Raw genomic sequence first — 27,454 nt, 5'->3', positions numbered from 1 at the left:
CCAACATTCTTTTGAAATAAACACACCAGCATCCCCAAATGTGGAACTAGCAATCTTCCAAAAGAGATATAAACAAATATACTTTACTTTTTGATGTTGTTTTTGAGATAGCTTACCAGGCTTGCTGCCTGGTAACAAATATACTTTACTCACATGTGAGATCTATCATAAATAAATAAATACACTATTTTTATGTGAGACCAACTTTTTTTTTAGAAGGCACAAATAACAAGCACAAAATTGTGATTTCAACTCAAAATCGATCTTAATTTTAGTTTCTCTACCGTGCTCATTTAAAATTCTCTAACAATGCACGCCCCTCACCATATCTTTGATATCTTTACTAATCATAAATTATGCAACGGACACAGGATTAACGTTATTTGACCACCTCCTAAGCCAATGGCTTCCTGGCAACGCACGAGTATCATGCTGATAGGAAATCCACACGATGTGTAGGTTTCTTCACCTACATCTGCGTTTGTACTCTCTTAAAAAAACATTTGAAGAGTTGGTTCTACTACATCTTTGTCCACCATCGAGACTTTGAAAAGTCAAAGTCAAGAAACCAATCGATCTAAAACAAAAGTGATGAAAATGACAAATAACTCGGTGGATAGTCCTAGTTCAGCTCAAAGCCTCCATTGCCGGCCGCATCTTCTGGTTGTGCTCTGCTCTTGCTCCACCCCCTCACTTCCAGCTATGGTTGGTACGGAGATGCTCGCGGCCGCGGCTGTGAGCCAGGTCGCCCGCAAGATCGGCGAAATCATCGGCGCCGCGCAGGGCGAGGTCACGCTGTGCTGCAGTTTCAGCGACGACCTGGAGAGCATAAAGGACACTCTGGTGTACCTAGAAGACCTGCTGAAAAATGCGGAGAGGAACTCCTTCGGAAGCGAGAGGGCGAATCTGCGGCACTGGCTCGCCCAGATCAAGTCCCTGGCCTTCGACATCGAAGACATGGTTGACGACTACTACTCTTCCAAGGAGCAGTTTGAAGGGAGCAGCAGCTATGCTCAGAAGGTAAAATAGTTTGGTCTGAGTAAATAGTTTCTTGTACGATTTGGACCAGATCTGAAGAGTTTCAACTCTTCTTCCCAGGAGTTATGATTTCGCCCACGAATTTCTGCAATAATGTCAACTCACTAACATCTTGTTATCCATGTTTGTCAATACTTGATTTTTCTAATCCAAATTCATAACATGTCTTAGTAGGTTTCCCTTTAAAAAGATATGTATTAGCAGTGCATGCCAGCAACGCTGGTCGATGGCGCACATGATGCTGAGTAAATAGGCAATTTTTCGACTAATTTAATCCATAAATAGATGACCAGCATGGCATTGACAGAATTAGCAACATACTGATACTGATCTAAACGAGCACGTACTACGCAAACAGTAGACAGATCTACACATAATGCTAGTACTGCTAATACGGAAATAATCAGGAGGGATATACGTGTTATACCCTCCAGTAGGCCATGCAGAAGCCGCCGCGGCGGTGGCGGCAGCAGCGGTGTCCTCGGCGGCCTTCTGCCGGCCTTGAGCTTCTCGGCGGCGGCACGTTCGGCGTCGGTGGACATGGTGATGATGAGGGCGACGCAGACATAGAGGAAGCAGACGAACAGCAAGCAGTCGCGTAGTCGCTATCTTTTACCATAATATGCAGTGAATGTATAGAGCTCTCAACATATAGGTCTCCAAAATCTTGAGCATGTAAACTGGAGTGGGACAAGAACATTTTGTTTTAACTTGGCCAGATAGTAAAGAATTAATCATTGAGGGGCAGTGAGAAACAAGTTCTTGTTTGCCATGGTAAGGTACTGCTTACCAAGGATCGTGGTTCTTCCACTCCTGCCATAAGAAGCAACGAATTGTTATGCGATTGCAACTTTAACCCAACATTTTGGATTTTGGTTTTGTTATGGCATGTAGCACAAGCACTTCTTATCTGCCTTTTGCTAGTCACTCTGTGATGACATTTAGCAAGCTTACAGATTTTGTTATAGCAGCAAAGATGTTGATTTTTAAGTAAAACTGCTTATAAATTTTCAGGGATCATTGTTCTGCTCACTTTCCAATCCCGTGATTTCGAAAGTTAGCATGGTTCATAAGATGAAATCCAAGAGAGAGTTGTTGCAGACAAGGCAACACTTGCCAAATCAATATCATTTCATTTCACATATTAACTCAGTGGTGGATTTTGATGAGAAGCAGACAACATCATACAGAAATAGTGACATTATTCTTTTTGGGAGAGATAGAGACTTAGAAAATCTCATGGACATTATAATGCAGAAAAGTGTCGGTGAGATTTCCATTATTTCTATAGTAGGGCCCATGGGTCTTGGGAAAACAAGCCTTGCACAGCTAGTTTTCAATGATGCCAGAACAAAGGCATTCAGCTTCAGGATATGGGTTCATGTTTCCATGGGTAATGTCAGCCTTGAAAAAATCGGGAGGGATATAGTTTCACAAACTACCGAAAGGATTGAGGGAAATATGCAATTACAATCAATTAAGAATGCCGTTCAAACCATACTTAATAAGTATAGCTGCTTAATAGTATTAGACGACTTGTGGGGTAAAGATGAAGAAGTGAATGAGCTGAAGCAGATGTTGCTCACAGGTATACAGACAGAAAGCAAGATTGTAGTGACCACCCATAGCTATAAAGTTGCTGAGTTGGTGTCTACTGTTCCACCTTACAAGTTGTCTGCATTATCTGAAGATGATTGTTTGAGTATATTCTCACAAAGGGCAATGACTGGGCGTGGTGATCCACTGTTCAGGGAATACGGAGAAGAAATTGTTAGAAGGTGTGGCGGCACACCTTTGGTTGCTAACTTTCTTGGATCTGTGGTGAATGCTCAACGACAGAGGCGTGAGATCTGGAAAGCTGCCAAGGATAAAGATATGTGGAAGATAGAGGAAGATTATCCCGAAGACAAAATTTCACCACTATTTCCATCATTCAAGATAATATATTACAATATGCCTCACGAACTAAGATTATGCTTTGTATACTGTTCAATCTTCCCTAAAGGATCTGTCATGGACAAGAAAAAACTTATTCAGCAATGGATTGCACTTGACATGATTGAGTCCAGACATGGAACCTTACCTCTTGATGTAACTGCTGAGAAGTATATTGACGAACTTAAAGCAATATATTTCCTTCAAGTTATAGGAAGGCATCAAGTAAGTTCTTTGGAGCCATACCTTTGTTATTGCTTGTTATGTTCTATACTGTGATGCATGTACAAAATGGTGAATCTGACCACGTGCATCATCAATATTCTCCGTCATTCCAGAAATCAAACAACTCACAAGGGCCATTGTTTTATTAATATTTGTAGTTTTTTTTTTGTTGTGCGGAAATATTTGTAGCTTCTCATAAGCTTTGTGCAAATGGAATTACTGCAAAGAAAGCTTGCATAGGAACATCGTGTTTTATATGATAACTGATTCGAAATTTGCGACATTACTAAGGTTGGTTACTGTGAGGACATCTGAAACCAGCACGATTAAGGCATATATCGTGCTATTGAAAGCAATAGACTTTTTAAGCCGCATGGTAAATTTAGGACAAAAAAGATGACATCATCAACAACAACAACAACAACAACAAAGCCTTTAGTCCCAAACAAGTTGGGGTAGGCTAGAGGTGAAACCCATAAGATCTCGCAACCAACTCATGGCTCTGGCACATGGATAGCAAGCTTCCACGCACCCCTGTCCATAGCTAGCTCTTTGGTGATACTCCAATCCTTCAGGTCTCTCTTAACGGACTCCCCCCATGTCAAATTCGGTCTACCCCGCCCTCTCTTGACATTCTCCGCACGCTTTAGCCGTTCGCTATGCACTGGAGCTTCTGGAGGCCTGCGCTGAATATGCCCAAACCATCTCAGACGATGTTGGACAAGCTTCTCCTTAATTGGTGCTACCCCAACTCTATCTCGTATATCATCATTCCAGACTCGATCCTTCCTCGTGTGGCCACACATCCATCTCAACATACGCATCTCCGCCACACCTAACTGTTGAACATGTCGCCTTTTAGTCGGCCAACACTCCGCGCCATACAACATTGCGGGTCGAACCGCCGTCCTGTAGAACTTGCCTTTTAGCTTTTGTGGCACTCTCTTGTCATAGAGAATGCCAGAAGTTTGGCGCCACTTCATCCATCCGGCTTTGATTCGATGGTTCACATCTTCATCAATACCCCCATCCTCCTGCAACATTGACCCCAAATACCGAAAGGTGTCCTTCCGAGGTACCACCTGGCCATCAAGGCTAACCTCCTCCTCCTCACACCTAGTAGTACTGAAACCGCACATCATGTACTCGGTTTTAGTTCTACTAAGCCTAAACCCTTTCGATTCCAAGGTTTGTCTCCATAACTCTAACTTCCTATTTACCCCCGTCCGACTATCGTCAACTAGCACCACATCATCCGCAAAGAGCATACACCATGGGATATCTCCTTGTATATCCCTTGTGACCTCATCCATCACCAATGCAAAAAGATAAGGGCTCAAAGCTGACCCCTGATGCAGTCCTATCTTAATCGGGAAGTCATCGGTGTCGACATCACTTGTTCGAACACTTGTCACAACATTATCGTACATGTCCTTGATGAGGGTAATGTACTTTGCTGGGACTTTGTGTTTCTCCAAGGCCCACCACATGACATTCCGCGGTATCTTATCATAGGCCTTCTCCAAGTCAATGAACACCATATGCAAGTCCTTCTTTTGCTCCCTATATCTCTCCATAAGTTGTCGTACCAAGAAAATGGCTTCCATGGTCGACTTCCCAGGCATGAAACCAAACTGATTTTTGGTCACGCTTGTCATTCTTCTTAAGCGGTGCTCAATGACTCTCTCCCATAGCTTCATTGTATGGCTCATCAGCTTAATTCCACGGTAATTAGTACAACTCTGAACATCCCCCTTGTTCTTGAAGATTGGTACTAATATACTCCGTCTCCATTCTTCTGGCATCTTGTTTGCCTGAAAAATGAGGTTGAAAAGCTTGGTTAGCCATACTATCGCTATGTCCCCGAGACCTTTCCACACCTCAATGGGGATACAATCAGGGCCCATCGCCTTGCCTCCTTTCATCCTTTTTAAAGCCTCCTTCACCTCAGACTCCTGGATTCGCTGCACAAAACACATGCTGGTCTCATCAAAGGAGTCTCCCAGTTCAATGGTAGAACTCTCACTCTCCCCATTGAACAGCTTGTCGAAGTACTCCCGCCATCTATGCTTAATCTCCTCGTCCTTCACCAAGAGTTGGCCTGCTCCGTCCTTGATGCATTTGACTTGGCCAATATCCCTCGTCTTCCTCTCTCGGATCTTGGCCATCTTATAGATGTCCCTTTCACCTTCCTTCGTGCCTAACCGTTGGTAGAGGTCGTCATATGCCCGACCCCTTGCTTCACCAACAGCTCGCTTTGCGGCCTTCTTCGCCATCTTGTACTTCTCTATGTTGTCTGCACTCCTATCCAGGTATAGGCGTCTGAAGCCAAAAAAGATGACATCGATAAATTTTATTTTCTTGTTAGATTAAATCTCAAGATTATATTGATGAAGCATGATTTGGCATGAACCCCCAATAATATGCAACACAAACGTATGGTTTTAATATTTGCATCAAACGGACATGATATCAGTGTATTCAGATAAACCCTTGCAAGCAAGTGTGAACTTATCTTCTGTTTATTCTTTGCTAAAATCAACTAAACATGTAACCGCACCAAGGCATGACTAAATTATGCCCAGAAATAATATTCATGAATTCCATAATAAGGTGGGAGTTTGTATATTTTTAAGTATGTAAACTAATTAACGTCCTCTACAGACTGCTGGAGAAATATTCAATGCATCAGAGGAAATGCTCTGCATGCATGATTTGGCACATGATCTTGCTAGGTCAGTTGCTGGTGAAGATATCCTTGTGATTTTGGACACGGAGAATGATCGCCATAATAGATTTTGTGATTATCGTTACGCACAGGTGTCAGCTTCAAGCTTACAGTCAATAGATAGCAAGGCTTGGCCTTCCAAGGCAAGGTCACTCATTTTCAAGACTAGTGGTACAGAATTGGAAGATGTCAGCAAAGTTTTTTCAGTTAACAAGTATCTGCGTGTTCTGGATCTCAGTGAATGTTCTGTTAATGAGATACCTGCTCCTGTTTTTCAGCTTAAACAGCTGAGGTATCTTGATGCTTCCACTTTGTCCATTACAACACTCCCTCCTCAAATTAGTAGCTTTAATAAGCTACAAGCATTGGATCTTTCAGAAACTGAACTCATGGAATTGCCATCCTTCCTCAGCAACTTAAAGGGCCTGAATTATTTGAATCTCCAAGGTTGCCAGAAACTTCAGGAATTGAAAAGCCTTGATTTGCTGCATGACTTACATTACCTAAACCTCTCATGCTGTCCTGAAGTTAGAAGCTTCCCTGAATCTATTGAAAACCTCACCAAACTTCGTTTCTTGAACCTGTCACGGTGTTCTAAGCTTCCGACATTACCTAATAGACTACTGCAATCATTTGCTAGCCTTTGTTCTCTTGTAGATCTGAACTTAAGTGGTTTCGAGTTCCAAATGCTGCCTGAGTTTTTTGGCAACATTTGTTCACTTCAATATCTGAATCTATCAGAATGTTCTAAACTTGAGGAGCTCCCCCAATCATTTGGTCAGCTTGCATATTTGAAAGCCCTAAATCTTTCATCTTGTCCTGATCTTAAAATTCTTGGTTCCTTTGAACGCCTTACTTCTCTTCAGTTTCTGAATCTCTCAAACTGCACTAGTCTTGAATATCTGCCACTGTGCCTTAAAAAGCTCCAAAATCTCGACGTTTCTGGGTGCCAGGATGGTAATCCTGTTCTAGCAGCTCTGGGAGTTCGCCATCTCACCAACTTTCAGAGCAAGATGAGCAGCTCAGATTAAGTATTGATATCTCAGAGATCATTCTGGAGGAGCCTGCGATTGGAGATCTGAAAGGAAAGAAGATATTGGCATCTGCTTCGCACTTGGATGTAGTGCCTGAAGTTATTACTAAGGTACATTCCTTGTCATGTATGTTTCCTAGATTAAACTAACAAGTGTGTACTGTTTCCTTCCAATTTGTGTTTTACAATGACCCTTGTTTTAGTTCTGCTATAGATTGAGTTCCTGAAGGGGAGCCTTGGCGCAGTGGTAAAGCTGCTGCCTTGTTAGTTTAATCTGAGCTGCTCAAGTCCTTGTTAGTTCAAGTCCTGGAAACAGCCTCTTGCAGAAATGTAGGGAAAGGCTGCGTACAATAGACCCAAAGTGGTCGGACCCTTCCCCGGATCCCGCGCAAGCGGGAGCTACATGCACTGGGCTGCCCTTTTTTAAATATAGTTTGAGTTCCTGATGATATACCCAAAGTGGTCGGACCCTTCCCCAGACCCTGCGCAAGCGGGAGCTACATGCACCGGGCTGCCTTTTTTTAATATAGATTGAGTTCCTGATGATGTACAAAATTATTATGCAAATTTGAACCACTGTTGTCAGTAGCAATTAAAAATGCTGAAAAAGTGATACCTTTGTGTATTTTTTAACGCCTTTGTGTTGTTGTTAGTTGTACTCAAACTGGAATTGATTTCTTCATTGAAGTAATCTCATTGGGTACCTCAACATGCATCGCAGTCACTTTCCACTAGTTCACTACATAGGTCACAGAGAATACCTAGAGGTCTGCATCTTACAAATTCAAATGGGACAGTCAATTATTTTCGATAAAATGGTGTCCTTCTAATTATTCCAATGTCCTTATTTCTTGTTGTAGCCAAATGAAGCTGGAGATACACCACTTATTCCAGGGTGCCGGTTCCCATTGTCTTCATCTCATTCTTCTTTCTTTGCATCAAGCTCAAGGGCACCGTTGGCATATTTCTCATCTTCAGATGTTTCAAAGAACAATAATTTGATGTCGAATGGAGAGATAACAGGTATATCTAATACTTTAGATAATTTTACTCACAATTCAAACATCTGAATAAGAGGTTCAGAGTCGTAGCTTTAAAATACCATAACAAGGAGGAAAGGTAACCCTCTGGTTAAAAAAAAACCGGACTTGCTTACCATAACCAAGAGAAGTATAAAAGATCAATACTAGGTTAATTCATAACCATAATAACCTCATGCATGTGTCTACGTGTGAGTTTTGATAGGTACTCAATCCAATGAAAAATGCCAAGAACCTCAGGACCTCATAAAAGATGTGCTGATTACTGAAGAAAACATATGCTCATTGGACACACCGGTTCATGTGCATGAAGCGGACAACATAGAAGGCAACGATGACGGCCACATAATCAAATATAATGGAGTATATCAGCACAACATACGATGTAACGGGCCAAATCAAGGGGTTGTCGTACAGCAGTCCAACTGATTGAATGTTCTCTCAGTAAGGTGTTAATGATGTGGATTTGTCATGATCGGCCCTCTCAGCTTGGTTGGGTTTCCATGGTTATCGGTGATGAGATTGGCCATGAATCAGTGGTTAGGAGAGATTGTTGCCTAACTACGTCATGCTGCTCTGCCTGTTTTGATTATGTGTAGGCAAAGCTTGATGGTTCGGTCAGTGTGCCCGGTGAGGTGTTATTTCAAGTTTGGGTCGTGTCTTCACTACTTCTAACCCATCGAGGTTCGCCATCAATGATGTATCATCTGTTAGATGGTTGCCTGAAATGTACCTCTATTTTGATTTTTAGCAGACTAATGATTTACTCTATATAGCTTTGCTTGAGAAGAACGCTGAGTTCTCCTTCAAAACTTGATCCATAGATTTGGCAACTTGACATTGATCTCTTTCCAAAAATACGTATCAAAACCAATTGGTTAAGTAGCAAATTAATGAGTTAGCTACTTGTTATTGAGTTGAGCTATACACACTAAATCCTTCTTGTAAGTACTACCTTTGTACCAAAATAGGAGATGTTTTTGTAGGCTATATTTTGATACGGAGGAAGTACATTATTTAGCAGTTAATTTGCCCTTATAGATAACCACCTATGATATTGTATGTCTTTACATTTGAAGTTATTGATACACTATGTAGTGGTATAAATAAGAAAAACTAACAAAACAAAACCTTGAACACACGGTCGGTCAAGGACAACCGTGTAAAACCCTAACAACGGAATGTCTAGCTAAGGTAAGTATGGAGCACAAACCGATTTCACAGACCTAAAGCAGACCCAAACATAAGTGGCCCCTAAGAGCATCTACAGCCGGATTGGCAAATACGACCCCTCAAACAGCTGCGGACGCGTCCGGGCACTGACCGGGCACGCCTCATATTTCGTCTTCCACACTCGCGTCCCTCATATTCTAAACCTCGAAATCATGCTATTCATGCAACGCTGCGTAAAACACATGATTATAGCGCAGTTCATCGGATTAGACGGAGTTCAACGGCGGACAGTGCAAATCCATACTACAAACATAGATAAAATATAAGCAGAACGAGGAAGGGTGGAGGACGCCGGGCGCTGACGAAGTGGATCCGCCGCTGCCGGATCCACCTTGGTCGACGACCGAACGCCTCAATACGATGCCGAGGATGACCTTCTCCACATCGTCGGGGTCCGCTTCGCGTAGCAGGCTAGACCAGTCGTCGTCGGAGCCGGAGTCCCCACCGGAGGCAGCGCTGCTTCGGTCGCCGGCCATCGGATGAGTTTGGAGGGGATCAGAAGTGGAGTGGACAGAGAGGAGAGTGAAGTGGAGTTCGAATTGACTGCGGTCTAGGGTTTTTCGGACGACGATATTTGTGGGGCAGACGTGGGCCAAGCTGGGCCAAGTCGACGTGGCGGGCGCGCCCGGACCGCCCCATATCCGCCTCATATTTTGGCTAGATATGGGGGGTGCCGGTGCCGGGCGTTTGAGGCGGTTTGAGAGGCCCGTCTAGGTCCAAATTTCGTGACCGGGCAGCGACCAGGCGGCCTGTCCGGGCGTTTGAGACGGGTTTGAGGGGTCCAGTTGTAGATGCTCTAAGGTAGCGTGTGAGAGCATCTCCAGCGCGGATCCTCAAAACCGGATGCAGCTATATGGACACAATTTGTCATCCAACGTGGTACCACGCCGGTCCACGAACGGGTCTGGTTGTCCAAATTCCCGTAAACCGGATGCAAACCAAGGGGCTTTGCGGACGTCTGGACTGACGCAACATACGCGCGCCCCAAAACCCTCTCCGCACGAAGGGGTGGCCGCGTAGTCATGCCAGCCAGCCCGCTCCAGAGCTAACATGACTCCACACGTCATTGATGTCGGTCAGAGCGACACGACCGGATGAGCGGGCGTCGCCGTTTCTATGCCGATGCGACGACCAAGAAGCCTACTCCGGATGGTGCACCACATTGAAGCCGACTTCCCTTTCGTTCATCTGGTTGCGCCTATTTAAGCACGGCTCCGACGATGTCTACACCACACCGCATTACTCCTCTCCGCTCCGGCGTCGTCCACACGACACAGTGCACACTGCACCACCTCACAACGTGTTGAAGTTGTGGTTCTCTACGGCAGCATGCAGCGGCTCTGAATCTCCTTCCAGTGTAGATCTTGGCGTTGTTGTCTCTGCTCTCTGGGGCCCTCGACCTCCACGGCGGCTGGCTCCCCTGAGAACAAGGAGATCATCATCTCCTCAGGCAACAAGGAGATCATCATCTCCTCAGGCAACAAGGAGGAGAAGCCGCCGCGCCTCCTCGCGGAGGCTGCGGTCCCGGATGAGGGGCCTGGCACGACAAGGCTGTGAATGAGGAGGTGCCGCCGAGAATGTGCGCAGGCACGTCCTCCACTACCTTGGTGACCGCGACAGCAGTGGCTCCTCGTCGTCGTGGAGAATCGTGGCAACTGTGGAGAGGGTGGCCAGAGAGGTCAACGTTCGTGAAGTCCGACTAAGCGCTATATGTTGCGAACTCGTCGTCTGTCATAGCGGCCTCAGTGAGGACGAATGGCTTCTGATCCTTGTCGTTCGAGGAGATAGGCTCCAACTTCATGTTAGAGGGGGTCATGTACGTCGAGGGGGCCTGCAAACCGTGGGTGACGACACCATGATCTAGACCTCCTCCCGTATCGAGGAGCGCATTTGTAGCGACCCGACCTCAGACGGTCAAGTCTCTGTGCTTCAGTGTCATCCTTGGATCGGTAATGCTGACACACCCAGTACTTCGAAGGATTTATAACAGAGTAGCAATCACACACTTATTACAACGAATGTCTCAAAAGAGAACTTATTACAATAAATATGGTTTAAGGCCATCTAAATACGATAACAGCGGAAGGCTTGGAAGATAAAGCGAGTCCAGCAACTCCAACGGCATAGCTGAGTGCATGACAAACGACCTACGGCATCTTACTCGTCGTCTGAAAAGTCTGCAACATGATACGTTGCAGCCTGAGAACGGGTCAGCACATGGAATATGCTGACAATATAACACAGTAGAGTAATGAACAGATAAATGCTATCACTACATGCAATATGGCTGGTGGAGGCTCTATGGTTATATTGTTTTTGCGAAAAGCCAAATTTTCCCTACAACAAAGGAATACATTTTATTTAACTATCATGGTAGTTAAAATAGCATTGAGAAGGTTCCTCCAACTCAATCCCCATTAAAGTAATCATTAACCCAACAAATTAATTTAGAGTGATGAGATCAAATCAATAATTCAAGTACTAGATACTCAAGATGTCCATAACCGGGGACACGGCTAACCATGATTAGTTTATACACTCTGCAGAGGTTTGCACACTTTTCCCCACAAGACTCAATCTCCTCCGTTGGAGTTCTCGCACTACAAGGTGTTTGAGAAACGGATGACCGAGACATAGTCTTTCAGAACCATTAACTCTTTACTCTGGGTGGACCGTTACACCTACTTTCCCCTACATCTGCTAGCCCATCACTGAAAGAGGTCACACAACATACTCAACTATGCCAGAACCCATAATGGCTTGTGGCTGCACACGGAAGTTTCTAGCATGAATAATCTTATGATCCATTTGAGCCTGGGTGGCGGACCATAGGATGATCACACGGGTACTCCGGGATATTCTAGCTAGGACAACACTGGATTCTCCAGGTGCCCACAAGCAATCCACCCAGATGTGTATTAAAGTTGTCACCTTAAGTTGAACCATTAATTAACAATCTCACATCTGTCATGGATACACTCAAACCCAATCCATGTCTACGAGCATAGCATAGCAATATAAGCATAACGTAGAAGTAACTCCCAAGGGTTTGATAATAAAATGGAAATAGGTTCCTACCTCATCAACTACTTCCCAAACCCACATGTTAAGAGATCCTACTCATGCAATGTGTGAGGGTTGTAACTAACGCATAAAACTGGGTAATCAAAGGGGTATGATCAAAGTGTTACTTGCCTTGCTGACGATATGCAAATCCTAGATACTCGTAGTAGCACGCTTCGCACTCCAGGAATTCTATCGCAAACAAACAATAGCATACATATGCAATCAAGCAAAGATGCATAGGTAAATCTCAAATAAGATATAACCAGAAAGTTCAGCTGAAGAACTCCGGTTTGCAAAAAGAATCAAAACAAACGGAGCAACGAAACTCAAACTGCGAAAGAAACAAGATCCGATTACTAATCTGGGCTAAAGTCAAATTTTAGAGTACCAAAATCTTGTTTAAGTTGGTTAAACAGAAAGAGGGCTTCGAGACGAAGATCTAGGCGCTTGTTTCACCCGATTCAGATAAACGAGCGAAAAGCTATACTAGAACGAAGATTAGGGCAGAAATCGCGATCGAAAATAATCGCGGAAAAACCATGGAAAATAAAACAAGACGAACAGGCTAATGAACGAACGTTCGTTGTCTGCGGCTAACTGACTAACAACGTTCATTAAAACGAACGTACGGACGAACGTCCGCTATTTAACCGAACTGAAAAAACCGAAACGGAACAGATCTTAAAACAAACAAAAAACGAGAGCTAGGGTTTCGAACGAAAAAAACCGAGCGGCTTTCTAACGAAAATCGGCGGCGGCGGGCGGCTACCTCGGCAAGGTTCGGCGTGGTCGGGGCGGCTCCGGCGGGGTTGGCGGCGGCGGCGGCGAGCGGATCCGGCGGCGGGGCGGCGGAATGGGGCGGCGGCGGCTGGCGGTGGCGGCGCGGCACGGAAATCGAGGCGGGGCACGGCGGCTGGCTAGGGTTTCGGCGGCGGGTTTGGCGGGTCAGGTGGGCTGGCGGGGTGGCTTATAAAGGCCGGCCGGGTCAGAGTCCAGGTCGGACACGGCCCGGTTAGGTCGGTAACTTTTTTTTATATAAATCCTGACGTGGAAAAACAAATAAAAGAAATACTAAACAGACTCCAAAAACCCCGAAATAAATTTTCACGGTCCTCTAATAATATTTCGGACAGAGTGAACATTTAATTGGGCTCCAATGCAATTTTGAAAAACGCATATTTTTGCTAATTCCAATAAAATAACGAAAATAAAATCCAAAATAAAATACTTATTTGGTTTTAATATTTTCCTACAAATTCCATTTATTTTGGAGAAGTCATATTATCTCCTCTCATATATTTTTAATATGAAATATTTTTGGAGATAAAAATTAATTAAAACCAAAGTGATCCTTGTTTTGATATTTGAGAAAATTCAAATATGAGAACTATGAAATCCCCAACTCTCTCCGAGGGTCCTTGAGTTGCTTAGAATTTTGAGGATCGCAAAAACGGAAATGCGATAAAATATGATATGCATGAATGACCTATGTATAACATTCCAAATTGAAAATTTGGGATGTTACAGCATTGGAACCACCTGGAGCCGTCGGACTCGCCCATCATGATCACTGGTGGTGGTGTTGTGTGGATTTGGGATAGGTGGGAAGAGGAGAGGCGGGAGTGTGGTGGTGTAGGGCTCGCGTCCACGGCCGACCGACTTAAATAGCCGGAGCAGGCGGACCGACCTACTTCATTGCTGGCAATAGTCAGAGTAGGCTTCTCGTTTGTCGTGACTGTGTGAATGTTGTGTCGGTCAGCCGGTAGGCGGTTGTCCCGTCACGTCCGCTCTGACGACATGAATACATGATAGAGGGTTCTACAACAAAGAGAGTATAGTGGGGTTTTGGGCCGCGTTGTCGGAATCTGACGTGGCGAATTGTCCGGACGCTCGCAAACCATCCTAGTTTATTATAATGCACTGCGCCTAATAAATGAAGTCTCCAATGGCAACCCGCAAAAGCCTCCCGCATCCGTCTACATATAGGGGGGAGGGGGCCAGTCCGCAGACATGGATGCGTAGGCAGCCATCTAATCGCAGCTGCATACATTTTCACAATAACTCGAACCAACCGGATGAAATTCATTCAAACAAGTCTGTAATTCATACAAACATGGCCAGATTTCATATAAACATACATGATTTCATATAAACATGATAGATTTCATTACAAATACATCAAAGTGGTCCTAGGCGGGCTCTGAAGTATAATTAATGCCTAATCTAAATGATCGCCGGCGTCCAGTCCCATCTTCGGCCATCAGCCTCGAGAACTGAAGCTTCATAGTCTCCAGTTCCGCCTTGGCACTCTCCAGCTCCGCCTCCATGAGCTCTGCCTTCGGAGCCCCAGGAACTGAAGTTGTACGCCTCGACGTCACCGCGAAGCGACTAATCCGCCGAATATGGTCAGCCCACCAAGCTTGACGTCGACGGGAGGGGAGGAGCGGTGGCCTTCCTAGGACATGAGCGGTGGTGACCTACCGTGCACTACTCTTCCTCGCTGCCGGCGGCGCCTGATAACCCACAAGTATAGGGGATCACAACAGTTTTCAAGGGTAGAGTATTCAACCCAAATTTATTGATTCGACACAAGGGGAGCCAAAGAATATTCTCAAGTATTAGCAGCTGAGTTGTCAATTCAACCACACCTGGAAACTTAATATCTGCAGCAAAGTGCTTAGTAGCAAAGTAATATGATAGTAGTGGTAACGGTAACAAAAGGTAATGATATAAAAAGTAATGTTTTTGGTATTTTGTAGTGGTTGTAACAATAGCAACGGAAAAGTAAATAAGCGAAGAACAATATATGGAAAGCTCGTAGGCAATGGATCAGTGATAGAGAATTATGCCGTATGCGGTTCATCATGTAACATTCATAACCTAGGGTGACACAGAACTAGCTCCAATTCATAAATGTAATGTAGGCATGTATTCCGAATATAGTCATACATGCTTATGGAAAAGAACTTGCATGGCATCTTTTGTCCTACCCTCCCGTGGCAGCGGGGTCCTAATGGAAACTAAGGGATATTAAGGCCTCCTTTTAATAGAGTACCGGACCAAAGCATTAACACATAGTGAATACATGAACTCCTCAAACTACGGTCATCACCGGGAGTGGTCCCGATTATTGTCACTTCGGGGTTGCCGGATCATAACACATAGTAGGTGACTATAGACTTGCAAGATAGGATCAAGAACTCTCATATATTGATGAAAACATAATAGGTTCAGATCTGAAATCATGGCACTCGGGCCCTAGTGACAAGCATTAAGAATAGCAAAGTCATAGCAACATCAATCTCAGAACATAGTGGATACTAGGGATCAAACCCTAACAAAACTAACTCGATTACATGATAAATCTCATCCAACCCATCACCGTCCAGTAAGCCTACGATGGAATTACTCACGCACGGCGGTGAGCATCATGAAATTGGTGATGGAGGATGGTTGATGATGACAATGGCGACGGATTCCCCTCTCCGGAGCCCTGAACGGACTCTAGATCAGCCCTCCCAAGAGGTTTTAGGGCTTGGCGGCGGCTCCATATCGTAAAACACGATGAATCCTTCTCCTTGATTTTTTTCTCTCTGAAAGTGAATATATAGAGTTGGAGTTGAGGTCGGAGGAGCTCCAGGGGGCCCACGAGGTAGGGGGCAGGCGCGCCCCCACCCTCGTGGCTAGGGTGTGGGCCCCCTGGTCTTGATCTTTTGCCAATATTTTTTATTATTTCCAAAAAGACACTCCGTGGAGTTTCAGGTCATTCCGAGAACTTTTGTTTCTGCACATAAATAACACCATGGCAATTCTGCTGAAAACAACGTCAGTCCAGGTTAGTTCCATTCAAATCATGCAAGTTAGAGTCCAAAACAAGGGCAAAAGTGTTTGGAAAAGTAGATACGACGGAGACGTATCAAGTCCCCCAAGCTTAAACCTTTGCTTGTCCTCAAGCAATTCAGTTGACAAACTGAAAGTGATAAAGAAAAAAATTACAAACTCTGTTTGCTCTTGTTGTTGTAAATATGTAAAGTCAGCATTCAAGTTTTCAGCAAAGATTATGAACTAACCATATTCACAATAACGCCTAGGTCTCATGTTTACTCATATCAATGGCATAATCAATTAGCGAGCAATAATAATAAATCTCGGATGACAACACTTTCTCAAAATAATCATAATATGATATAACAAGATGGTATCTCGCTAGCCCTTTCTGAGACCGCAAAACATAAATGCAGAGCACCTTTAAAGACCAAGGACTGACTAGACTTTGTATTCATGGTAAAAGAGATCCAGTCAAGTCATACTCAATGTAAACTAACAATAATGAATGCAAATGACAGCGGTGCTCTCCAACTGGTGCTTTTTAATAAGAGGATGATGACTCAACATAAAAGTAAATAGATAGGCCCTTCGCAGAGGGAAGCAGGGATTTATAGAGGTGCCAGAGCTTGGTTTTGAAATAGAGGTGAATAAAATTTTGAGCGGTATACCTTCATTGTCAACATAACAACCAAGAGATGGTGATATCTTCCATGCTACACACATTATAGGCGGTGCCCAAATAGAATGGTAAAGTTTATACTCCCCCTCCACCAACAAGCATCAATCCATGGCTTGCTCGAAACAACGAGTGCCTCCAACTAACAAGAGTCACAGGGGGAGTTTTGTTTGCAATTATTTTGATTTGATTTGCATAAAGCATGGGACTGGGCATGCCAGTGGCCAACCATTTTCTCGTGAGTGAGGAGCGGAGTCCACTCCTCTTGAGAATAACCCGCCTAACATGGAAAATACGGACAGCCCTAGTTGATACATGAGTTATTCGAGCATACAAAACATGATATTTATTTGAAGGTTTAGAGTTTGGCACATACAAATTTACTTGGAACGGCAGGTAGATACCGTATATAGGTAGGTATGGTGGACTCATATGGAATAACTTTGGGGTTTATGGGATTGGGTGCACAAGCAGTATTCCCGCTTAGTACAGGTGCAGGCTAGAAAGAGACTGGGAAGCGACCAACATGCATTAAAATTAATCGACATCGAATGCAAGCATGAGTAGGATATAATGCACCATGAAAATAAATATCGTAGAGGCTATGTTGATTTTGTTTCAGCTACATGCGTGAACATGTGCCAAGTCAAGCCACTCGAATCGTTCAAAATAGGATACCACCCTATCATACCACATCACAACCATTTTAATAGCATGTTAGCACGCAAGGTAAACCATTATAAGCTCCTAGCTAATTAAGCATGGCATAAGAAACTATGATCTCTAGTTGTCATTGCAAACATGTTTATTCATAATAGGCTGAATCAGGAACGATGAACTAATCATATTTACAAAAACAAGAGAGGTCGAGTTCATACCAGCTTTTCTCATCTCAGTCAGCCCATCATATATCGTCATAATTGCCTTTCACTTGCACGACCGAACGATGTGGATAATAATAATAGTGCACGTGCATTGGACTAAGCTGGAATCTGCAAGCATTCAATAAACAGGAGAAGACAAGGCAATATGGGTTCTTTTGTCAGTTCAACAATAATGCATATAAGAGCCACTTCAACAATTTAATCACGGTCTTATCCTATCGACCCCCAAAGAAAAGAAAAGAAATAAAACTATTTACACGGGAAAGCTCCCAACAAGCAAAAGAAGAACAGGAAATCTTTTTGGGTTTTCTTTTTAATTACTACTACAAGCATGGAAATTAAAACTAGCTAAAGGCTACAACTACTTTTTTGGTTTTTCTTAAGGTTTATTAAGCACACAAGAAGAAAGCATAAAAAGAGAAAATAAACTAACATGGATATTACAATGAAAAAGTATGAGCACCGACATCTAGAAATGAGTGTGTGAACATGAATATAATGTCGGTGAGAAATATGTACTCCCCCAAGCTTAGGCTGTTGGCCTAAGTTGGTCTAATGCCACGGATGGCCTGGCGGATATCCAAAGTTGTAGTTGGGGTCGTACTGAGATGCAGCAGTCATTGCATCGTGGACTGTAGCTTGGAGGCGAGCTATCTCAGCTCTCCTCTTATACTCTTCCGCCTCCTCTCTGGTTATAGAATATCTCCCTTTGGCCTGAAAGTCAAAGAAAGTAGAAGCAGGGAGAGCGACGTGATAGGTGTGTCGCCTGTCAAAGATTAGTCGGTACTGGAGGAACTGATCGTTCCTCTCAACAAACTGATGACGAACCATAGCCTCATAATCCAAATAAGCAGGAGGCAACTCAATATCATCTTCATGTATGGTTATACCAAGAAAAATAGCTATGCGGGTTGCATAAATTCCACCAAAGAAATCTCCATTAAATCTATTAAGATGCAACCTACGTACAACAATGGCTCCCAAATTATAAGATTTATCTCCTAACACAGCACTCCTAAGAATACTGAGGTCAGGGACACACATGTGACATGCCTCATCTTTACCATTAATGCATCTACCTATGAAGAGAGCAAATAAATGTATAGCAGGAAAGTGAATGCTCCCTATGGTAGCTTGTGTTATATCTCTAGATTCCCCCACAGTTATACTAGCAAGAAAATCTCTAAATTCAGATTTGCGAGGTTCCCTGACACTACCCCATTGTGGAAGTTTGCAAGCAGTGGTAAAATCCTCTAAGTCCATCGTATAAGATTTTTCATAAAGATCAAACAAGACAGTTGGAGAATTGCGTGAAGATGAAAATTCAAACCTCCTCACAAAGGAACTAGTGAGATAGTGGTACTGGCGGCAGTTTTCCTCCTCGAAGCTCACAAGATCAGCATTGCGCAAATATGCGTTAAATTCTTCCTTGATTTCCGCTCGATCCATAAAGTCCTTTGAAGGCCATTCATAGGGCCGCACTAGAGCGTCCCTTGGTGGCTCATCGTCAGCATCACGCATTGCAAGCATGGGCTCTTATTTCCTTGAAGATCCACCTTGGTACATTTTCCTAAACATATTTCTTCCTCTGAAAAATTTCTGAATTTTTAGTAACTTTCAAAAATAAAAGTGAACCAAACTCAACAATATTGATAGCAACTACTCCTACAAGTGCCTAGAGCCTATATCATGCATCAAGACTACTTGGAACCACATAAATTTGACATGCAAGCTCAAGAACAGGGTCACCTAGGCAGCACAAATTTGCAATGAATAAAGCACTAGAACAAAAACTAATTGGACCAATGGAGGAGTCACATACCAAGGAACAATCCCCCCAAGCAGTTTTGTGAGAGGTGCTTTGAGCAAGGAGATCAAAAATGGCAGCAAAATGAGCTTGGACTCGGGTTTGAACTGGATAATCGTGTTTGTGGGAGGAAGAAGGAGTGTGTGGGTGCAGGAATAAGTGGAGGAGGGCCACCATGGGCCCACGAGGCAGGGGGCGCGCCCTCCACCCTCGTGGCCAGGTGGAAGCCCCCCGTGCTGTGTTCTCAGTGCCAAATATTCCCAAATATTCCAAAAAATCATATTTAAATTTCAGAGCATTTGGAGAACTTTTATTTTCGGGGATACTATCTACCAGATTTGTGGGCGCCGAGATGAACACTGGGAGACGATCAGCACCAGGAAGGATAGATCAATCGCAGCTTTTATCCAGGAGTTAAACCAGCACATTCGACGACAGGAGAATTAGATGTGCGCCGACATGATAGATCTGAAGAAGGCTAAGACTAGAATCAAGGAACTGGAGGAAGAACTCAAGGCTACACGCAAAGATTATGAAGAAGAAATTGAAGTATTGGTGGATAAGAATGCCGACCTAACTATGAAGATTGGAATATTTATGGGAGGCCCGACACCAGTTGATGAAGACGAAGAACCCAAGGAGTTTAGCCCGGAGGACTACATCATCATTGACGGCACCGACTCGGAACAAGATAGTAGCAATGATGACTATGTTGATGAAGCAGGAGCAGATATCATGGAGTCTACAACCGTAGAATATTTCTAGTAGACCAACTCATCAGTAGTAGTAGTCCACCATGTAAGTATAGTAGCTCGAGCACTTTGCGATAATTAGATCGATTGTATGCCTTTGTTTGATTGATTGAAGTGAATTGTGTGCTTTTGCCTCATGTGCATATGGGTAGTGTTTTCTCTTTAGACCCCCTCTATTCTTATATCTCATCTTTTCTAAACCCTCAGATGCCTCCGAGACGTGACCCCAGATTTGCCTTTCCGCCGGAGCTCACCCAGTTGATCCAGCAGCAGAACACCTTGATGCAGTTGCTAGTTCAGAATCAGAATCAGGGGAACAACAACAACACCCCACCACCACCACCACCACCTGTTGACCACTTAGCCCGTTTTATTAGGCTAAATCCGCCGGTGTTTTCCAGTAGCACCGAGCCGATAGTAGCAGATGATTGGCTCCGCAACATAGCTAGGGAGTTGACCACAGCAGGATGCACAGATGTGGAGAAGGTTAAGTTTGCCGCACATCAGTTAGAAGGACCCGCAGCATCCTGGTGGGAGAATTTCACAGCCACCGTCCCAGTCGACACTGTCACATGGGACCAGTTTCAGCAGGCTTTTCGCACTGCCCATGTTTCAGCAAGAGCAATGGCCATGAAGAAGCGTGAGTTTCATAACTTGCGCCAAGGAGGACGGACAGTTGGCCAGTATGTGGAGGAGTTTAGTAAGCTAGCACGTTATGCCCCAGATGACGTTGCTACGGATGCAGCTAAGCAGGAGAAATTCCTGGAAGGATTGAATGATGAGTTGAGTATGCAGTTGATGGTAGCCACCTTCAACAACTACCAGGAGTTGGTAGATCGTGCTCTTATGATTGAAGGGAAGCAACAGCAAATTCAGAACCGCAAGAGAAAGTATGGACAAGGAAAGTATAGTTCAGGAGCTTAGCAGAAGCCACGTTTTACCCCTAGACCGGGAGGACATTTTCAGCATACCCATGGAGTAGGTAGCTTGCACAATCACAATGGTACCAAGAATGGTAATGGGAATGGAGGAAGCAACGGACAGAACCGCAACACCCCATCAACCCCAGCCAAGAAAGACTTGAGCCACGTCACTTGCTATAAGTGTTCGAAGCCAGGACATTATGCAAATGAATGTCCTGAAGGCCAAAATGGCAATGGAAGTTCTGGGAAGAAGCCGAACCCTTTCAACAGGGGACAGGTGAACCACGTTAGCGTGGAGGAGGTTGAAGCTCAGCCCGATGCAGTAATAGGTAAGTTTTTGGTTAAGTCATTTACTGCACTCGTTCTTTTTGATACTGGTGCATCGCATTCATACATCTCAAGGGGGATTTGTGGATAAGTATAACCTACCAACCCAAGCCCTTAGGTCACCCATGTTAGTAACCTCGCCAGGAGCAGAGTATGTGGCTACCCTATGGTGTGATCGGTTACCATTAAGGATTGGTAACTATGTTTTTCCCTCAGACCTAATAGTATTGAAATCTCAAGGATTGGATGTGATATTAGGCATGGATTGGTTATCAAAGTATGAAGGGAATATTGAGTGTGCTAGTAAGTCAATTTTGCTTACCACACCAGAAGGGAGAAGGATCAAGTATGTATCCCGGCATGTACCAAAGATGACACAAGTAAATTGCCTAACAGGAGTTGTGCAGGAGGAAGTACCAGTGGTAAAGGATTTTCCTGATGTATTTCCCGAAGAGTTGCCAGGCATGCCACCGGATAGAGACATTGAGTTTTTGATTGAGCTATTGCCAGGCACTGGGCCAATATCAAAGAGACCATATAGGATGCCATCAAAGGATTTGGTGGAAATTAAGAAGCAGATTAAGGAGTTACTGGATAAGGGATATATTCGCCCAAGTTCTTCGCCTTAGGGATCGCCAGTACTTCTAGTGGAGAAGAAGGATGGATCGTTAAGAATGGTTGTTGATTATCGAGGATTGAACGAAGTAACGATCAAGAACAAGTACCCACTACCAATGATCAATGATCTGTTTGATCGGTTGCAAGGAGCTAAAGTATTTTCCAAGATCGATTTGCGATCAGGATACCACCAGTTGAAGATTCGAGAACAGGATATTCCGAAGACAGCATTCACCACAAGATATGGACTGTATGAGTATACCGTTATGTCATTTGGTCTGACTAACGCGCCTGCCTATTTTATGAACATGATGAACAAAGTGTTTATGGAGTTTTTGGATAAGTTCGTCGTAGTGTTCATTGATGATATCCTGGTATACTCGAAGAATGAAGAGGAGCATAAGGAGCATTTGCGTTTGGTACTTGGAAAGCTCAGAGAACACCAATTATATGCCAAGTTCAGCAAATGTGAGTTTTGGTTGAAGGAAGTAGGATTCCTCGGACACGTTATATCCGGAGAAGGTATAGCAGTAGATCCCGCTAAAGTTGAAACCGTGACCAAGTGGGAAGCCCCAACTACCGTTGGAGAGATCCGGAGTTTTCTTGGACTCGCAGGATACTACCGGAGATTTATTGAGAAGTTATCAAAGATTGCGAAGCCTATGACGGAGTTGCTGAAGAAGGATACTAAGTTCAAATGGACTAACGAGTGTGAGGCTAGTTTCCAGGAATTGAAGAACCGTTTGGTTACCTCACCGGTGTTGATTTTGCCAGATCAAACCAAGGATTATGAGGTGTATTGCGACGCTTCACGTCGAGGACTTGGAGCAGTGCTTATGCAGGAAGGGAGAGTTGTTTCGTATGCTTCACGACAACTGAAGCCTCACGAATTGAATTATGCCACGCATGATTTGGAGTTAGCAGCCGTAGTGCATGCCTTGAATACATGGAGACATTTCCTCATCGGAAATCATTGTGAGGTGTACACGGATCATAAGAGTTTGAAGTACATTTTCACGCAGAAGGAGTTGAACCTCAGACAAAGGAGATGGTTGGAGCTCATCAAGGATTATGGTATGAAATTACATTACCATCCCAGAAAAGCTAATGTAGTAGCTGATGCATCAAGCCGCAAGAGCCATGTCAATACGTTAATGACGGGAGAAATACCCAAGGAGTTAGCAGAAAATCTTCGTGAACTATGTTTGGAGATAGTTCCGAGAGGCTATGTAGCAGCGTTGGAAATTCAGTCAACTTTGATGGATAGAATCAGAGAAGCTCAGAAAACTGACAAAGAGATTGCTTCCATAAAGGAGAAAATGAAAGAAGGAAAAGCTAAAGGATTTCGTGAGGATGAGCACGACACCCTATGGTTTGAAGACCGTGTTTGTGTACCCAATGACCCGGAGATCAGAAAGTTGATTCTGCAAGAGGCACATGATTCACCGTATTCGATTCACCCAGGAAATACCAAGATGTATTTGGATTTGAAGGATATTTTCTGGTGGACCGGAATGAAGAAAGATATTGCGGAGTATGTAGCAGTTTGTGACGTATGTCAGAGAGTAAAGGCAGAGCATCAGAAGCCAGCAGGATTGTTACAACCATTGCCGATACCCGAATGGAAGTGGGATAAGCTAGGAATGGATTTTATCACGGGATTACCAAGGACTCATTCAGGCTATGACTCGATTTAGGTTGTAGTTGATCGATTGACGAAGGTAGCTCATTTCATCCCAGTAAAGACCACTTACACCAGTGCTAAGTTGGCAAAGATATACATGACCAGGATCGTATGTCTGCATGGAGTTCCGAGGAGCATCGTATCAGATAGAGGAACCCAGTTTACCTCAAAGTTCTTGAAGCAGTTGCATGAGACTTTGGGTACTAGGCTAGAATTTAGTACAGCTTTTCATCCGCAGACAGATGGACAGACCGAGAGAGTCAATCAGATTTTGGAGGATATGCTGAGAGCTTGTGCGCTAGATTATGGATCTAGTTGGGACGATAATCTGCCATATGCAGAGTTCTCTTACAATAATAGCTATCAGACCAGTTTGAAGATGGCACCTTTCGAAGCTCTGTACGGAAGGAGGTGCAGGACACCGTTGTCATGGGACGAAGTTGGAGACCGCCAGCTGTTTGGACCAGATCTGATTAAAGAGTCTGAACAGAAGGTGAAGTTGATTCGCGATAGGCTCAAGGTAGCCCAGTCCAGGCAGAAGAGCTATGCAGATTCTAAACACAAGGAGACAGTTTACGAAGTCGGAGACAGAGCTTATCTTCGAGTATCCCCACTTCGAGGGATTAAGCGCTTTGGAGTTAAGGGGAAGTTAGCGCCACGATTTGTAGGGCCATATCGAGTTTTGGAGCGTATGGGAGAAGTGGCCTACAAGTTGGAATTGCCAGAAGAATTGACAGGAGTTCATGATGTGTTTCACGTTTCCCAGTTGAAGAGGTGTCACGCGGAGATGGCTGACATACCTTTGAGAGACACAGTGCCATTAGAAGCAATTCAGTTGGATAACAATTTGACCTATGAGGAGAAACCAGTCAAGATTCTCGAGTTTGCCAGCCGAGTTACTCGCAGCAAGGTTATCAAGTTTTGCAAAGTTCAGTGGAGCCACCACACGGAGGATGGAGCCACCTGGGAGCGAGAGGAAGATTTGCTCAAGGACCACACTCACCTATTTTCTAGCCAACCCGAATCTCGAGGGCGAGATTCATCTTAAGGGGGGTAGGTTTGTAACATCCCAAATTTTCAATTTGGAATGTTATACATTAGGTCATCATGCATATCATATTTTATTTTGCTTTTGGTTTTGATCCTAGAAAATCCTAAGCAACTCAAGGACCCATGAGAGAGTTGGGGATTTCGTTATTTACATATTTGAGTTTTCTCAAATTTTGTAAACAGGACCATTTGATTTTATTTATTTTATCATCAATTATTTCTATTACAAAAATATGAGAGAGGGAATAAAATGACTTTCCCAAAATATAGAAATATTGAGGATTTAATAAAAAACCAAATAAGATTTATTTCGGAGTTTTTCGGTATTTTTATTTGAATTTAGGAAAAATGCGCGTTTTTCAAATTGTAGTTTGGGCCCAGATAAATGTTCACTTTATCGGGCTTGATTTTAGAAACCCAGGAAAATTTATTTCGTGATTTTTGGAGTCCGTTTAGTATTTCTTTTTATTTTTCTTCCGAGCGGAATTATTTAAAAAAAACGCGGAACCGACTTTGGGCCGTACTCGGCCAGGACACCGCCGGCCGAGGCTTTATAAGCCGCCGCCCTGGGCGAGAGAGAGAGCCCAGCCACCGAAACCCTAGAGCCCAGCTGCCGAAACCCTAGGGCCCAGCCGCTGCCGCCGCCGCCGGAGCAGCGCGCCGCCCGAGGTTCGCCGCCGCCTTGTTTTCCGTGCCGTTTAAAAAAAAATTCTGTTCGTCGTTTTTCTTTTTCGTCGGATTTTTCGTGGTTATTTTCTGATCGCGATTTCTGATCCGATTTTCGTTTTAGTATAACTTTTCGCTCGTTTATCGGAATCAGGCGATTCAAGCGCCTGGAGTTTCGTCTCGAAACCCCTCTTTCCGAATAATCAACTTAAACAAGTTTTTGCTACTGTAAAATTTGACTTAGATCCAGATTACTAGAACGAAGTTGTTTTCTTTCGCCGTTTGATTTCTTTTGCTACGTTCGATTTGATTCTTTTTGCAAACCAGGGTTCTTAAGTTGAACTTTCTGGTTAGATCTTCTATTTGAGTTTTACCTGTGCATTAGATGAGTACTTATTGTATGCTTGTTTGTTTGTCTGCGATAGAATACCCGGAGTGCGCCGCCTGTTACTTTGAATCTCTAGGTTTCGCGGATCATCAGCAAGGCAAGTAACACTTTGATCATACCTTTTTCTACAACCCAGTTTTATTGCATTAGATCAATCCTCACACATTGCATGATTAGGATCTAATTAAATTGTGGGATGGGAAGTAGATGAGGTAGTACCTATTACCTGTTTATTATCAAACCTTTGGGAGTTACTTCTATGTTTGCTTATTATGCCATACTATGCTAGTAGACGTGGATTGGGTGAGTGAAATCCATGACAGATGTGAGATTGATAATTAATGGTTTATCTAAGGTGGCAACTTAAACACACATCTGGGTGGATTGAGGCACCTGGTTTCCAGGACTTGCCTGTTTTTCTTTTGGACCGCCAACCAGGCTCAAAGGGATCATGAGATTATTCATACTAGAAACTTCCGTGTGCAGCCACAAGCCATTATGGGCTCTGGCATAGTTGACTAAGTTGTGCGAACTCTTACAGTGGTAGACTAGCAGATGTAGGGGATTTAGGTGGTACGGTCTACCCGATCGTAAGGTGCTAGCGCTTCTGAAAGACTATGTCTCGGTCATCCGTCTTCTCAAACACCCTGTAGTGCGAGAAACCAAACGGAGGCAATCTAGTCTTGTGGGGAAAAGTGCGCAAACCTCTGCAGAGTGTAACAAACTAATCATGGTTAGTCGTGTCCCCGGTTATGGACAATCTTGAGTATCTAGTACCTGGATTATCATGTGAATCTCAACATGTTACTCTAAAGTTAATTTTGTTGGGTTTAATGATGTTATTTTAATTGGGATTGAGAATGCTGTCAACCATTCTCAATGTTTAACAACCACCATGATAGTAATTAAATTTATTCCTTTGAAGTAGGGAAAGATTAGCTTTACGCAAAAACTGTAACCATAGAGCTTTCCACCAGCCAAATATGCATATAGTATAGCTGTTTCATTTCATTACTCTCTATGTGTTACCTTGCCAGCATATTCCATGTGCTGACCCGTTTTCGGGCTGCATCGTTAATGTTGCAGACTTTTCAGACGACGATTAAGGAGTTTTTAGGTCGTGGTTCTATACTCAGTGATGCCGTTGGAGTTGATGGACTCACCTATCTTCCAAGCCTTCCGCTGTTATCGTTATTAGATGGCCTTAAGCCATATTTATTGTAATAAGTTCTCTTTTGAGACACTCGATGTAATAAGTGTGTGATTGCTACTCTGCTATAAATCCTCCGAGTACTGTGTGGTGTCAGCATTACTGATCCAGGGATGACACCAGAGCATAGAGATCAGACTGTTTGAGGTCTGGTCGCTACACTTTCATAGATTTCTTTGCCTCTTGCATATCTTTAGGACTGAGAAATAGAACACCTCTTTTCTTCGGAGTTGGTTTAGGAATAGGCTCAGGAGCTGGCTCAGGAAGTGTCCAATTATTTTCATTTGTCAACATATTATTCAATAGAATTTCAGCTTCATCTGGTGTTCTTTCCCTGAAAACA

At 43.8% G+C, this 27,454-nt stretch overlaps 1 pseudogene across 1 annotated transcript; it reads left to right on the top strand.

Annotated features, from left to right (window-relative positions):
• The first annotated feature begins 559 nt into the window (after positions 1–559).
• LOC125509101 (putative disease resistance protein RGA3) lies at positions 560–8,770 on the top strand (annotated as a pseudogene). The gene is made up of 5 exons (XR_015604683.1): positions 560–1,020; positions 2,053–3,198; positions 5,863–7,070; positions 7,820–7,982; positions 8,205–8,770. The product of XR_015604683.1 is annotated as a putative disease resistance protein RGA3 (transcript).
• Positions 8,771–27,454: the final 18,684 nt, after the last annotated feature.

Source organism: Triticum urartu, chromosome 5A (genome assembly GCF_056163025.1).
Source record: "Triticum urartu cultivar PI428250 chromosome 5A, HENAU_Tu73, whole genome shotgun sequence".
In the NCBI taxonomy this organism is placed as follows: Eukaryota; Viridiplantae; Streptophyta; class Magnoliopsida; order Poales; family Poaceae; genus Triticum; species Triticum urartu.
Note: the sequence above shows the minus strand (reverse complement) of the source record. Positions and strands in the feature narration are given on the sequence as shown.